This window comes from Neomonachus schauinslandi, chromosome 9 (genome assembly GCF_002201575.2).
Source record: "Neomonachus schauinslandi chromosome 9, ASM220157v2, whole genome shotgun sequence".
Lineage (NCBI taxonomy): Eukaryota > Metazoa > Chordata > Mammalia > Carnivora > Phocidae > Neomonachus > Neomonachus schauinslandi.
Window position 1 is genome coordinate 111,334,728 of NC_058411.1, and position 13,517 is coordinate 111,348,244.

Genomic DNA, 13,517 nt, shown 5'->3' on the forward strand with positions numbered 1-13,517 from the left:
GCCTGTGTTCTGAGAAGCACAGCCAGGACTTGGTCTCTGCCCCTGCACCCCTGCCCCCATGCCCCACATCACGTGCCCCCACGCCCCACGTCACATGCCCCCATGTCCTGCCCCCACGCCCCACGTCACGTGTCCCCATGCCCCACATCACGTGCCCTCATGCAGCCAGCCATCTCAGAGGTCCTGCGGGCCATCCCAGGTCAGGGCTATCAGTGAGCTAGAGAAGGAGGTGTTCTGGGCCTTCCCTGCAGAAGCTCTCTGCCTGGGATATTGATAAGTGACCAAGCCATTCCAAGAACAATAAGAGTCCAGGGCAGGACAGAGTATGAGCAGAAGCTGGCTTAGACCTTCTGGGAAGGAAGAGGGTGGTGTGGGTTGGAGGAGCTGGGAGGGTTTTCTGGAGGAAGGGGAGGGTTTGATGTGACTTTAAAGGATCCAGATGCTGCTGCAGGGAGCCCTGGCATGGCCAGCTCAGGTCACCATGCCCAGAAACAGGAGAACCAAACTCCAGGGGAGGTTCTCACTAACCATTCCAGATCTAAGGAACAGAGACCCCATGCATAAAGTGCAGCAGCAAGGGAGTCTGTGGTGGCTCCACGGAGCTTAAGCAGAGCCAGGGTGGCATTGACGCCCCAAGAGTTCCCCAGAATGAAGGCCAATTATCAGCCCTTGGAAGCACAAAGCATCCAACTTCCTGTCAGGGTAAGAAGAGACCAAGAATCCTGCTCTGTCCATAGATCTTCTGAGTCTGTCACGGCAAATTACCCCTCAGAACTAAGCCCTCCACACCCACGGGCCCTCTGAGTCATGTGGACCCAGTGGGGGCAGAATGGGGACTGTCATACCCAATCTAGAGATGAGAAAACTGAGTCCCAGGGAGGAGAAGGTTTTGAGCTAAGTGTCAAGGCCCAGGAATAGAAGGAGGGCCTCCTGTTCCTCAGTTGAGTCAATGTAGACAAGCTAACCAGATACCCTGGGTCAGTGTAGACAACTGGATTGCCTGCAGCCAAAGAATCCACTTTGGAATAATACGTACATGGTGGAGATATGAGCTAACCCCTGTGCGTGGGTACAAGCCTGCCACACGCGAGGCGTCATGCTGGACACTGCACAGGAACCCATTTAAGACCTAAATCCACCCTATGAGTCAAGGATCCTCAGCTCCATGCCATGGAATGGTGAAGGAACAGAGGCTTGGAGAGTCAGGCAGCTTTCTCAAACCATCCAGGAGGAAAGGCAGAGCTGGGGTCTGAACACAGGCCTTCCTGAGGCCAAAGCTCTGCATCTTTCAACCACCCCCTGGCACCACCAGACAACTGTCTGCATTTCTGCCAGAAATGGCTGGGCCAGGGAAGGAGCAGGAGTGACGGTCCAGCCCCCCACTTCAGTTTGGCTTTCCCATGACCTCCCCCTGTGCCAGGCCTGGCACCCCTGGCAAATGGTTTGAGAGTAACACCACCAGGAACAGCAGCACTTTTTACTATTACTGCTATACTTGCTTCTCCTGTGCCTCTTGGCACTTTCTATGCGAAGCCTTCACACACAGATGCATGTACACAGGCACTTTACCTACATCCTCTTATTTCATCTTCAGCACAAACATTTGAGGTAGGCCTTTTTTCACTCTCATTTTGCAGGTAAGGAAACTGAGTCTCAGGAGAGTAAAGTAACTCACCAGTCTGTCTTCAGCAGCTTGTACGGTCTACACTACCCAGGGATTTCAGGTAGAAAGACAGACATCTTTCCAACAGTGGGAATTGCCTGGGGGTGACACGGCTGTCTCTGGAGGAGGTGAGCCCCTGTCAATGAAGCTTTTTTGGTATGCATGTGAAGGGATGGAGAGCACACAAAAATACCATTTTAGTTACTTTTTAAAAATTTATGTTCCATTTATTAAAGATACACATTTAAAAACAGAGCTTTTCTTAAGGATTAAATTCCACTTGCCAGTCTTATTGTTCTATTTATAAACGTAATAAAATAAGAACAAGACATTCACTTTTTCTTCAATTAAGGTTTGATTAACTCAAGTTGAAACACTAAACTCCCTTAAACAGCCACTGCCATTTGCAATTTAATTAAATTTGTTTAAACAATTTCAACTACATTTGAACATTTCATATATCTAATTTCCCTAAGTGACTTAAATGTCTAATTGAACAAGCATAACCTTTGCAACATGTACATGAAAAACTGTTGTAAATCTAATAAATTAAATTTATAAATATATTGACTTTGAAATTGTCTTAAATATTGCAAAATTGTTAACAAAATTAGTCAAACATCCCTTCAAGTTACTTGCCTAAAGGCCCCTGGTTACTGCTAAGGTGGAGTAACCACACTTTGCTCTCTCCTCCCACTGATTGCAAGTAAGAACCCTGGAACAGATACATAAAGTACTGTCAACGGACTCTGAAAAATAAACAAAACAGGTGGATTGGAGAAAGCAATAAACATTAAAGATTGACCAATATGGCAATGTGATTCCTGGGTTTCTTCCTTCCTATACCTCCCAGCTTGGACTCTAGAGTGCCTGAATCTCAGATCTGTGCAGTGGGCACAAACAGAAAGAGCTTGAAGAGAACCCCTCTCCTTCTGGCCAGAGGACTGGGGACAGGGACCTGCAAGAGAGAGTGGGGTGGAGAAATAATCTCAATCATTTCTCTTTTACTCTTCAGGGTGCACCACAAGGAAAGCCCCAGTCATGAAGCTCTATTCCTGCACTGTTGGTGGTGCAGGACCTAAAATTCTGAGTGAGAATCATTCTCTCTGACTGGAGAAACTTAGAAAAGGGGACCCTATGGAAAATGTGGGGAAGTTCTGTTGATTTTTTTTCTCTTTTTTATCCCACTGCAGCCAAAGGAAATGTGTGACAATATGAAAAGGTTCTAGGCCAGAGACCAGGAGGTGGGAGCCAGAGAGTGTGAGGACAGTCATGGAGAGCTGGAGAACAGGCTCCCTTAAATCTGTGTATGAAGTCCTGGACCCACTCTTGAGCTGTGAATGAGTTGACTCAACACAAAAGGCAGGGGAGGACTTGTGGCCTGAAACAAATAAGGTTGATTACAAAATGTCCCAAATTACAAATGAAAAACCAGGAAAATCTCAACTACTCTCAAAGGAAAAGACAATAGATACTGGCCTCCAGATGACCAGATGATGGCATTACCACACACAGACTTTAAAGTAAGGAAGAACGATTGTGAAATGAGTGGAAAGATTGAAACTGTCAGGAACAAAATGAAAACTATCAAAAAGAACCAAAGGGAAATCTTTTAACTTATTTTACATAATTAAATTTTATAATATAAAAATTCAACAACTGAAATAAAAAAACTCACTCTATGGGCTCAATAGCAAAATGAAGATGACAGAGGAAAGAGTCAGTGAACTTGAAAATAGATTCATAGAAATTATCTAATCTAAACAGTAGAGGTTAAAAAAGGATTGGAAAAATAATAGAGTTTGAGGGACATATGGGACAATATTAAAAGATCTAACAGTCATGCCGTTGGAGTCCCAGGCAGAGAGGATAAAAAGTTTGGTGCAGGAAAAAAAATTTTTTTTTTTGAAGAAATCATGGTTGAAAACCTTCCAAATTTGGTGAAAAGAGATGAATTTATAGATTTAAGATGCTCAGTAAACCCCCCAAAAAGGATAAATTCAAAGAAAACCTGACCCAAATACATCTTAATCAAACTAATGAAAATCAAGAATAAAGAAAAAAATTTTTGTAAACAGCCAGAGGAAAGTAATACATTACCTGCAGGGGAACAACAATTAAGACAACTACAGATTTCTCATCAGAAACCATGGGGGCCAGGAGACAGTGGAACAATATCTCTAAAGTGCTGAAGGGGAAGAACTGTCAACCCAGAATTCTATACCCAGTGAAAATATCATTTCTAAGACCCCCCCTCCCCCCCCAAATTTTTTTTCAGAGGAAGGAAAACTAAGGGACTTCACTGACAGCATGCCAGCTCTAAAAGAAATGTTAGAAGAAATTCTTTAAGAAAAAGGGAAGTGATACCAGAAAGAAACTTGGGACTTTAGCAAGAAAAGAAGAGGAATAAAAATGAGAATAGTTGGGTAAATATGATAGACTATTCCCCCTCTTAAGTATTTTAAAATGGGTATGACTGCTGAAAGCAAAAATGGTGACATTGTCTGATGGAGTTTTCACTGTATACAGACATCCTGCATACAGCAGCTACAGTGTACAGGAAGGAGGGTAGCCGACAGGACTACAAGGGTCATATACTTCACTCCAGGTAGTAAGATATTAACTCTAAGTAGATCATGATGATGAATTAGATATGTGGATCACAATCCCTAGAACAACCACCTAAAAAACATATACAAAAAGGTAATCAAGAAGCCAACAGAAAAATAATCTAAAACAATATTCAAATAATTCAAGAGGAGGCATAAAAGGGGAAACCAAAGAATGACAAACAGAGGAAACAAGCCAAAACCAAACAATAAAATGGTACATCTAAATCCAACCTTCTCCACATGTAAATCTCTTATCACATGTAAATTGTTTGAACATACAAATTAAAAGACAGAGATTGTCAGATTAGATGTTTAAAAAAGCAAGACCTAACTATATGCTATCTCTAAGAAATGTACTTTTAAGTATAATGACATAGGTTAAAAGTAAAAGGATGAAAGAAATATAGTATGGGACATTAATTTAAAAAAACAAAGCTGAAATGGCAAAGCAGACTCTTGAAGAAGAAAACTTAGGGATAAAGAGGAATATTCCATAACGACAAAAAGATCGATTCATTTGGAAGATGTAGCAATCCAAAATGTGTATGCATCAAACAACAGACCTTCAAAATACACAAAGCAAAAAAACCCAATAGGACTAAAAGGAGAAATAGACAAATCCAGTTATACTTGGGGGCTTTAAGACTCATTGCTCAGCAACTGATAGAAAATAGAGAGAAAATCAACAAGGATATAGAAGATCTGAGCAACACTATCAGCCAACTTGAATCATTGACATTTACAGAACACTCCACGAACAATAGCAAAATGCACCTCCTTTCAATTTGCTCATGGATCACCCACTATAGACCATATTCTGGGTCATAAAACAAACCTTAATAAATCGTTAAAAATTGAAGTCATAAAAAATGTGCTCCCTGACCATAATGGAATTAAACTAGAAATGAATAACAGAAAGATATCTGGAAAATTCTCTAATTACTGGAAATTAAGCAACACACTTCTAAACAATCCATGGTCAAAATCTAGGAGGTGGAAGAGCTGGGGTGCTAGCCTGGGAAGTTTGGCCCATGAGCCCACACTCTTAACCACTAGGCCATGTGGCCACTCAAGGTTTTTTAGAGCCTTAAATGCCAGGTTGAGGAATTTAGAAATTGTGCTGTATTTAATAAATCAACATTTCAGGAGTTTCATACATAAGGCAGAACACTATTTACAGATAGATAGAGTTGGGTAGTGTTGGGCGGGGGGGAGGGTGGGAAAGGGCAGGAAAAAATCTGCATTCTGTCCCACCAGAGAGGCAAAGTGAAATTAAAGAGTTTGGATTTTTCCAGATGTCTGAAATGAGACATTTTAGAAGCAGGGCCCATCCTCCCTTTCTCACAGAGAATATTTTCAGTCTTTCTGGGATCTACACATGCTAGGTGAACAGGCAGCTCCAGAGGGAGGAATCTACTTCGGCCATCAGACAGGGGACTTTCTGACGACTTGCCATAAGAAAGGGGGTTTCCCAAGCCACTAGCTTGTGGCTGTGGACAAGTTACTTTACCACTCGATGCCTCGATTTCTCATCTGTGCAGTGAGGAGAGCATCACTTCCCACGGACCTGGAGAAAAAACTGGCAGGGAATTTGAACCCCGGCTCCTGGGAGTTGCTGTGGGAGGCTGGCTGTAAGGGAGGGGGTCTCTCTGGTTTGCAGCGAGGCTTGGAGGAAGGCCTCAGCATGATGCAGAGTGGGATTCCTGCCCAGAGTGGGGGCAGGGCAGGGCAGGGCAGGGCACATAAAACATTATCCGTAGAACCTTTGATCAACAGCCATGACAGGGAGGGCTTGTATTCTCTTTGAAGCAGCAGAAAGATCAATCCCCTTCTTATCTCAGCCTCTCTGTGGTTGCTGGTACTCTGGAAGACCCGAACAGAGGGGGCAATGCCCAACCCAGACCTGCGGCCCCACCCCCGCCTCCCTGTCCACCGGGGTGAGGGTGAGGAGCAAAACCCACCCCTGGCTGGCCTTCCCCTGGCCTTGACCACAGAGGGAGGAGAGGGCAAAAGACGCCTAGGCCCCCAGAAAGTAAGGGCGTCCATGACTCTTCCATTAAACTTTTGCAAGGGTCCCCCTCACCTGGGCATTTCCCCTTTTTTCTTCAAAGCCTGGCTTTAAAACATCACCTTTTCCTGAGATCTAAAGATACTAGGCCAGGAGGCAGGAGAATGGATTCTAGTTAAGGGTCTGTCTTTGATTTGCTGTGTGATCTTGAGCAAGTTACTACCCCTCACTGGAGCTTAATTTCTCTCTTTGTGAAGTAGAATTGCTGCAAATGTTTTTTAGGGCTCAATTGAAAATTCTGTGATCAAGACTAGTCTGTGACCAGGGTCAGGGCCAATGTGGGTTCAGGTTATAGAACTGTCTTTCTCAGATCCTGTCTCGGAAAATTGGCCCCCCCCCGCCCCACCACCGAATACTGACTGGCTCCATGTCCTTGACCAAATGTTTTTCTGCGCAATCCCAATTAGTGGAAAGAAATGCTTTGCCAGCAGAGCAGCATCCTGGGTCTGTGGGATCTGCCCATGAGGGGCAGGAACAATTCCTATGACGGCACTCTCCCCAGCTTGCTCAAAGACTGCAGAGAGAGAAGCTTGCAGGGCCGCTCTGTCCTGGAAAGCGCAAGGAAGGAAGAGTATGGGGCATGGGGGCAGGGTGGGGAGTGGGGCAGGAATGTCCTGGGACCTTCTGCCTCCAGGCGTGCTTATGACTACAGCAGGTTGGTGAGTTCTGGTTAGGGTCCAGGGAGCCTCTTCCGCCCTGAATGCTGGCTTACCCCCAGGCAGGTGCGGCCCCTCCCCAGCCGGGTGAGTGAAAGACTTTCAGACACAGAGGAAGGAAGATCCTCCATTCACGTCCTTCCCTGCAGAGTAGGTCCCCCAAACGGAGGCCACAGGAGTCCTGCTCCTCCAAGCAGGACCTGTGAGCTGACACTGCTTCTGGATAGTTGCCTCCTTTTGAGAATCCCAGTAATGAGAGCTGCCTACGCCTGGTCTCCAGACCACTCACGCACCTATCAGCAGGCCAGATCCGGGGCTCTCCCAGAGTGTCCTAAAGTCTGGAGGATAGAGTAGTTCCAGAAAAGGGAAAGAACTGGGAATGAGGTGGGAAAGAAATATTTCTGGTCTCCCTGCTTCTGCCAGGTGCTGGTGTGTGTGCGTCTGGATCCAGAACCTTCTCTGCCCTGGACTGGAAGGTGATGGTGCTGATCTTCAGTATCCTTTACTTCCCCAAGCCCAGGCTCCGTGTGTCCCCTTCTGTCACTCCAGGCACCTGGGGTCCTCCTGCTCTGCCCCATCCCTCATGAATTCTGACCTCCAAGGAGTCCCCCCTGGGCCAGACTCCCTCTCCGGCGTTGGCCTCCTCAGCCTGGGGTTTCTCTGGGAAGGGAACCACCGTGAACCCTGCCAACACTGATGCGGCCCCAAGGCGCCATCCCTAGCACCCTGCCCAGGCGTTTCCCCCTTGGGCATGGGTGTGTCTGTGTGTACACACTTCAGAGTGCTTACAAGTCAGGTGCCCCGGATCGGTTTTGCGCTGTGTGTTGGGCAGCATGTAAGTGTGCATATGCGATGGTTATATGATATGTGTGTGTTCGTCTGCGCATTTTGTGTGGCTGTTTGGTTTCCGTGGGTCTGAGTACATTGAAGAGTGGATTTGAAACATGTGGTCCTGCGTTTTAGGGGTGCTGGTGTACTCCTGAATTTGAGGGGTGTAATGTATAATTTTGGAGTTTCTTGAGTGGGTGGAGATTCAAGGTTAGCTTCGGTGTGCTCCGGGGCAAATAACAACACCAGCAACGGCTTGAGCTGTGCCGGTCACTGCGCTGAGCATTTTATAGACACTCTCTAAACTTCACAACACTACAGAGTAGATAGTGTTACCCCATTTTACAGGTAAGGAAACTGAGTCTGCAAAATTAAATCACTGGGTCACACAAGTAAGTTGCAAGACTGGGATCTGAACTCAGGTCTGTTGAGCTCTAAAACTCCTGCTTCTCTCCCCCCGCCATTTTCATCGATAGATTATCCCCGGGAGAGGGGAGAATGGGGCTCATTTCCTGCAAAACCCACACTTACCAAACAGTTGTATTTGGAATGTTCGAGACAAGCGTTGCATTTCACACAAGGAGCTTTACACCGCTGGATTTAAGATCCATGACTCCCTGGTGGGGAGAGGGGGGATGGGAGGGAGGCCGAGGAATGCCACCCCCCCAACCCCACCCCAGGGAAGGCCTCCCTGAGCTGCTGGAGAGAAGCCCGGAGCTATGAGGCAGTGAAGACGTTAGCTACAGGTCTTCGTCCACACTGGTGTTCCTGGAGCCCAGGGCACATGAGGGGTCCCCAGCTGGTTCTGTGGCTTCCCGGGGAGGCTGCTTCGTGGGCAGCCCTGGAACGAGGATGCTGGGAAGAGACAGGTGAAGTGGTGAGAGGCATTGGGGTGCACAGCTGCTCTGGCCGACCCTGGGAACCCCTGCTCGGTCCCTTCCCTCTGTGATGCAAGCAGCAGGGAGAATGCATTATTTTTTCATTAAAAATTCATTTTGGAACAGATAGCCTTCAGAGATGTAATTAGCCACATTATTTCTCTCCATTAGCAGTCCCTGGAGTTTGCTGGAATTTCTTGTCCTTTTTCCTCCCCGTTGCACTCTTTCCATGGCCTTTATAAGCTAGGTTGTAGCACTTCTGCCTCCCTCCCCCGACCATCACCACCTGTTCTGGTTCTGGACCGAATACCCGACTCCAGAATCTGGAGAAGGAGCGATGGCAGACTCCCTCCTCCTCACTGGGCTACGGGATCACAGTTCCCTGAGCCAGCAAGGGGTTCACAGATGCCCACTCCTGCCAATGTGACAGAGACAGCCTGGCTAGTGGCAAAGCTGTGTGGAGGTAGGGGGTTCCTGGCTCCCCCACTTACTCGCTGGGTGATCCCAAGCAAGTAACTTAACTTTTCTGGGCTTCTGCCGCCCACACAGGATGGTCCAGGTCAGATGGGCTGGAGGTCAGGGGTCAGGGAGACCCATGATGAGGAACCCCTAAGGGGCAAGGCCCTTTCAGAGCAGGAAGGAGTTCATGAGGACTCAGGCTCAGCTGCCCAGGGCTGAGTGCCTCTCTTTTGCCGATTCTGGTGGATTCTAAGCCCAGCCATTGCTCCTGTGGGTTATTTCTGGCATGCTTGACAACTGGATGGGAGATGATAGAGGTATCATCTTCAACTGATTGGGGGGAAGTGTGGGCCCCCCCCCAGACCTTGAAAATGACCCAAAGTGCAGCGAATAACCCCTCCACTGGCACTCCAACTGGCTCAGCGGACTTCAGCGAGGCTTGCTATGTCTCTGGGGAATTCCAACTGCCACAGCACTCAGAAGACAGCCATCTGCATCCCCAACTCCCCGCTCTCTGCTTCCCTCACATTAGTGACACATGACGTGCAGCTGTCTCCAGCTTTGTCAGAAATACCCTGCTCCGTGGGGGCAAGGGCAGGAAACCTGCTGTGGGAAATCTAAACTTATCCTCGTTCCTCACAATGAGGGCCAAAGAGAAAAATACAGCTTTAGCATAAAAGATCATTGGCACTTTGCAATGAGAGAAAATGCGTGTGATTTATACCAAGAACTAGCACGGCCCAGACGTAGACAGTCATGGGGAGATGTCCTCTGAAGGGGCTGGCAGATCACTGTTTCGGGGACACGGTCACATCGAATTCCATAGAGTTGTGTTGTGTTGCACTGACGTAAGGAGCTCGAGGGAAATTTCTAATACTGGCCTCAGCCCGCTTGGATAGTAATCCTGGTCCTTAGGTTCCTGGGGAAATGCAGAGAAGCAGAAACTGTCTGGCTCACGGGATCTTTGAACTTTCACACGGATGTTACAACAAGCCTCACAGAAGCAGGCAGCCCCTTGACTCACGTCTAGTTCATAGTGATTTTCATGGACACGTCCGGGCATCAATAACAAAAATAGGGATGCTGAGGGGCGCCTGGGTGGCTCAGTTGGTTAAGCGACTGCCTTCGGCTCAGGTCATGATCCTGGAGTCCCGGGATCGAGTCCCACATCGGGCTCCCTGCTCAGCGAGGAGCCTGCTTCTCCCTCTGACCCTCCCCCACTCATGTACTCTCTCTCTCTCTCATTCTCGCTCTCTCAAATAAATAAATAAATCTTTAAAAAAAAATAGGGATGCTGAGGTTAATAATACATACCATGCACTGGGAAGCCCCGAGCTCCAGGCCCAGGCCAGGCTCTTTATGCACGTGGCTTCACTTACCCTTCAGTTCCATGAGGTAGTATCCCACAGCTCTCCCTTCCCCTGACCCCCCGCAGAAGGGCAAGAGATAGTGTCAAGCAAAACCACCTTTGGGGAGGAGGTGCACCGCATGGAGGAGGCCGAGTAGCACAGCAATGCCCGCCACCAGGCGCAGCATCCCAAGATGCCGAGCCACCCCGTGGTTTGCAGGTGTCGGCATCACCAGGAAAGACACTACTCACACAGGACCCGGAGGGAACAAGGCTGTGTTCACACAAAGAGATGGGGATCAACTTCAGCAGTGGGCATTAGTCCGCTGTGGCCAATGGGTCTCGTCCCCCAGCCAACACAGGGCCATGATCTGTACGCACCCCTCTCATGCACTCGGTGCTGCAGACAAAGGACCCCGCTCCCTCCCTGCTGGGAAGAGATTCAGCAGCGGGATTGGCCAGGCGCCACTTGACGCACACACTTAAGCAGAACAAAGGAGCGCACATTGAATCTGGAACAGGGACAGACATTCCCACAGGAGGCGATAAATCCAGCACAGGTTGTGAGGACTCCCTGTCTCTTGGTAAGGAAGTGTCCCAGGCCCAGGTCCACTCCTGAGTGGCCAAGCAGAAAGACTTCATGCCTTTCTGGATAGGTGGGACCAAGTTCACACGGTTGGATGGGCGGCATGGTCAGGATTTGAACCTGGGTTTTTCTGGCACCAAAGCCCATGAGCTTTCTCATTGTGAGAGCCCTGCACTTCTGAGGATGAGCTGGTCTTCCCCAGGTACCTTCCAAGCCTCCCCGCCACCCTCCTGCCTCACCACCACACCCTTCCGCCAATGGACAACCCAGAGTCTCCCAAGAAAAGATCGGCTGCGAGGGTTGCTCCCTCCCAGGACTTCCTTAATGCAAATTCTAGATCTCTCCAACCTTTGCCCATACTCCTATACCAAGAAAAATATTTGAAAAGCTGGGATTCTTGTGCCCTGAACCCCCATGTACAGAAATTTAAAGCAGAAAAACTGGGCAGCTATCAAATAGGAGGGGGAAATGCATAAAAGAAAAGTGATTGGGGGGGAATGTAAAGAATTTGGGGAATTATGTAAATAAATGGACGTGGTAAGGACCATTCAGCCCTGAAGAAATGAGATTGACACATGTAAATCCCTTGTAAGTTTTAGCAAAAAGGAGTAAAAGGGATAAAAAATGCTTCTTGCTTCAGTGTCCTGCAATTCCATTTGAATATTAAGCCTCCATGTGGTGCTCTGAGGCTTTTGTAATATGACCAAACCGTACCAGCTAATTTGGGCCGGGGTTATTATCTACAATTTGCAGACAAGGAGCCAGAGGCGAAAGGAAGTTCAGTAGATGATCTATGGCCATCGTGTTCATTTTAGAAGCCACGTCGGATTTAGCACACAGTTTTTCCAACGCCCTGCCTGACCCTGAACTTCTTAGGGAAAAATTGCAGTTAATTCTCAGTTGTCGACATTGTTAATGTGGAGGAACAGAAGTATAGATAATCCCAAATGGTGTCTCCTGGTCTGGACATTTGCTTTGGAAGCTTCTTGCTGACCTCAGAATGGAGGCACCCTGCTGTGGGAGGCTGCCCCATCCTCATTCCACCACTTTTTGCTCAAAGCCACCTACCTCCTGCTCCATGAAGACCTAGGGGCAGCAGATTAAGGGGACAAAGCTATAATGCTTTCCTAGGCTGGCATGGAGTAGTGGAGGGAGGCAGAGAATAAGGTGTTTTGATTTAAAAGGACCCCCGCAGTCCCAAAAGCTGCAGAAGAGTAACAGTAAATGAGACAATGAATTGTGTCCACTGAAGACTTCCATCTGGATGTTGATTCATTATGTTAATAAGGATGTGAGAGCTGAAGGTTGACTGTATTCTGATTTCATGGCTGGGGGACCCATGGCTCAGAAGGGGGGAACATCCAAATTTAAGGTCCGAGTCCAAATTCCATCTCCAAGCTCCTGATTCCAATTTGGTTGGTCTAATTACTACTATCTCTTAATGACTATGGATGCTTTCAAGCCAGATGGCTTTAATGGCCGGGACCTGGGTAGAAATGCAAGCAATGCTTAAGGTAGAGAACCAGTGAGGCCGGAGCCAAGAGGAGCCAACTTCTCAGATTCATTCAACAAATATTGAGAACCTGCCAAGTGCCAGGCTGCAGGGATTGGTCCTGGGAGGAAAGCACAAAGGAATCAGACATTGACCCTGGCCTGAGGAACCCAGGGTAGGAGGGGAGACAAGGTACATACAGAAATCTCTGTAATACCTTCAGAGAGGACAGTGAGATGAGATCTAAGAGAGCTTCATTTATTCTTCCATTCAATTAAGTCATTCATTAGTCATGCAGGCACTGTCTTAAGTGCTCTGTATATAAAGATAAATAAGACTGGTCTTTAACCCCAGAAGATACCAATCAAATACACATACTGACACTGAATCGCCCGGGGAGTTTTTCAAAATACAGTCCCCCAGATCCCCACCCAGACAACTGATTCTGGATCTCTGGAATTGATACCCAAGAAACCTGAAGCTCAAATTCTAGGTGTTATCTGGGTTTGGGTACTGATCTGTGGGATAACAAGGGGAGGGAGCCCGGAGGAGGGCTAGCCAGAGATGGGGAGGAAGGCTTCCTGGCCCACCTCTCCTAGGAAGCCTCCCCTGACCTGCCCAGCACACTGATCTGCATGTTCTCAGCCCCAACCTCCACTGTACATCTGTATGTCCTATGATTTTCTGGCTGACTGATATCTTTGGTTGGTTCCTGGGTGTGTGTTACCTCTGAAGCTGAGTGCCCCTATGTTCCAAGGTCATTGTGATGAGGGTTCCAGGGGCCTTGTGACACATGCTGCCCAGCTCTGTTCAGCTGTGGGAGGTCAAGGAGAGGCCCAGTTCCTCCTGGGAATGAAATTCATCCCCCAAAAGGAAGACCACTTTCCCCTGCTAATTAAGCATCATTTAGGGCTCCAAGTGAGCCCT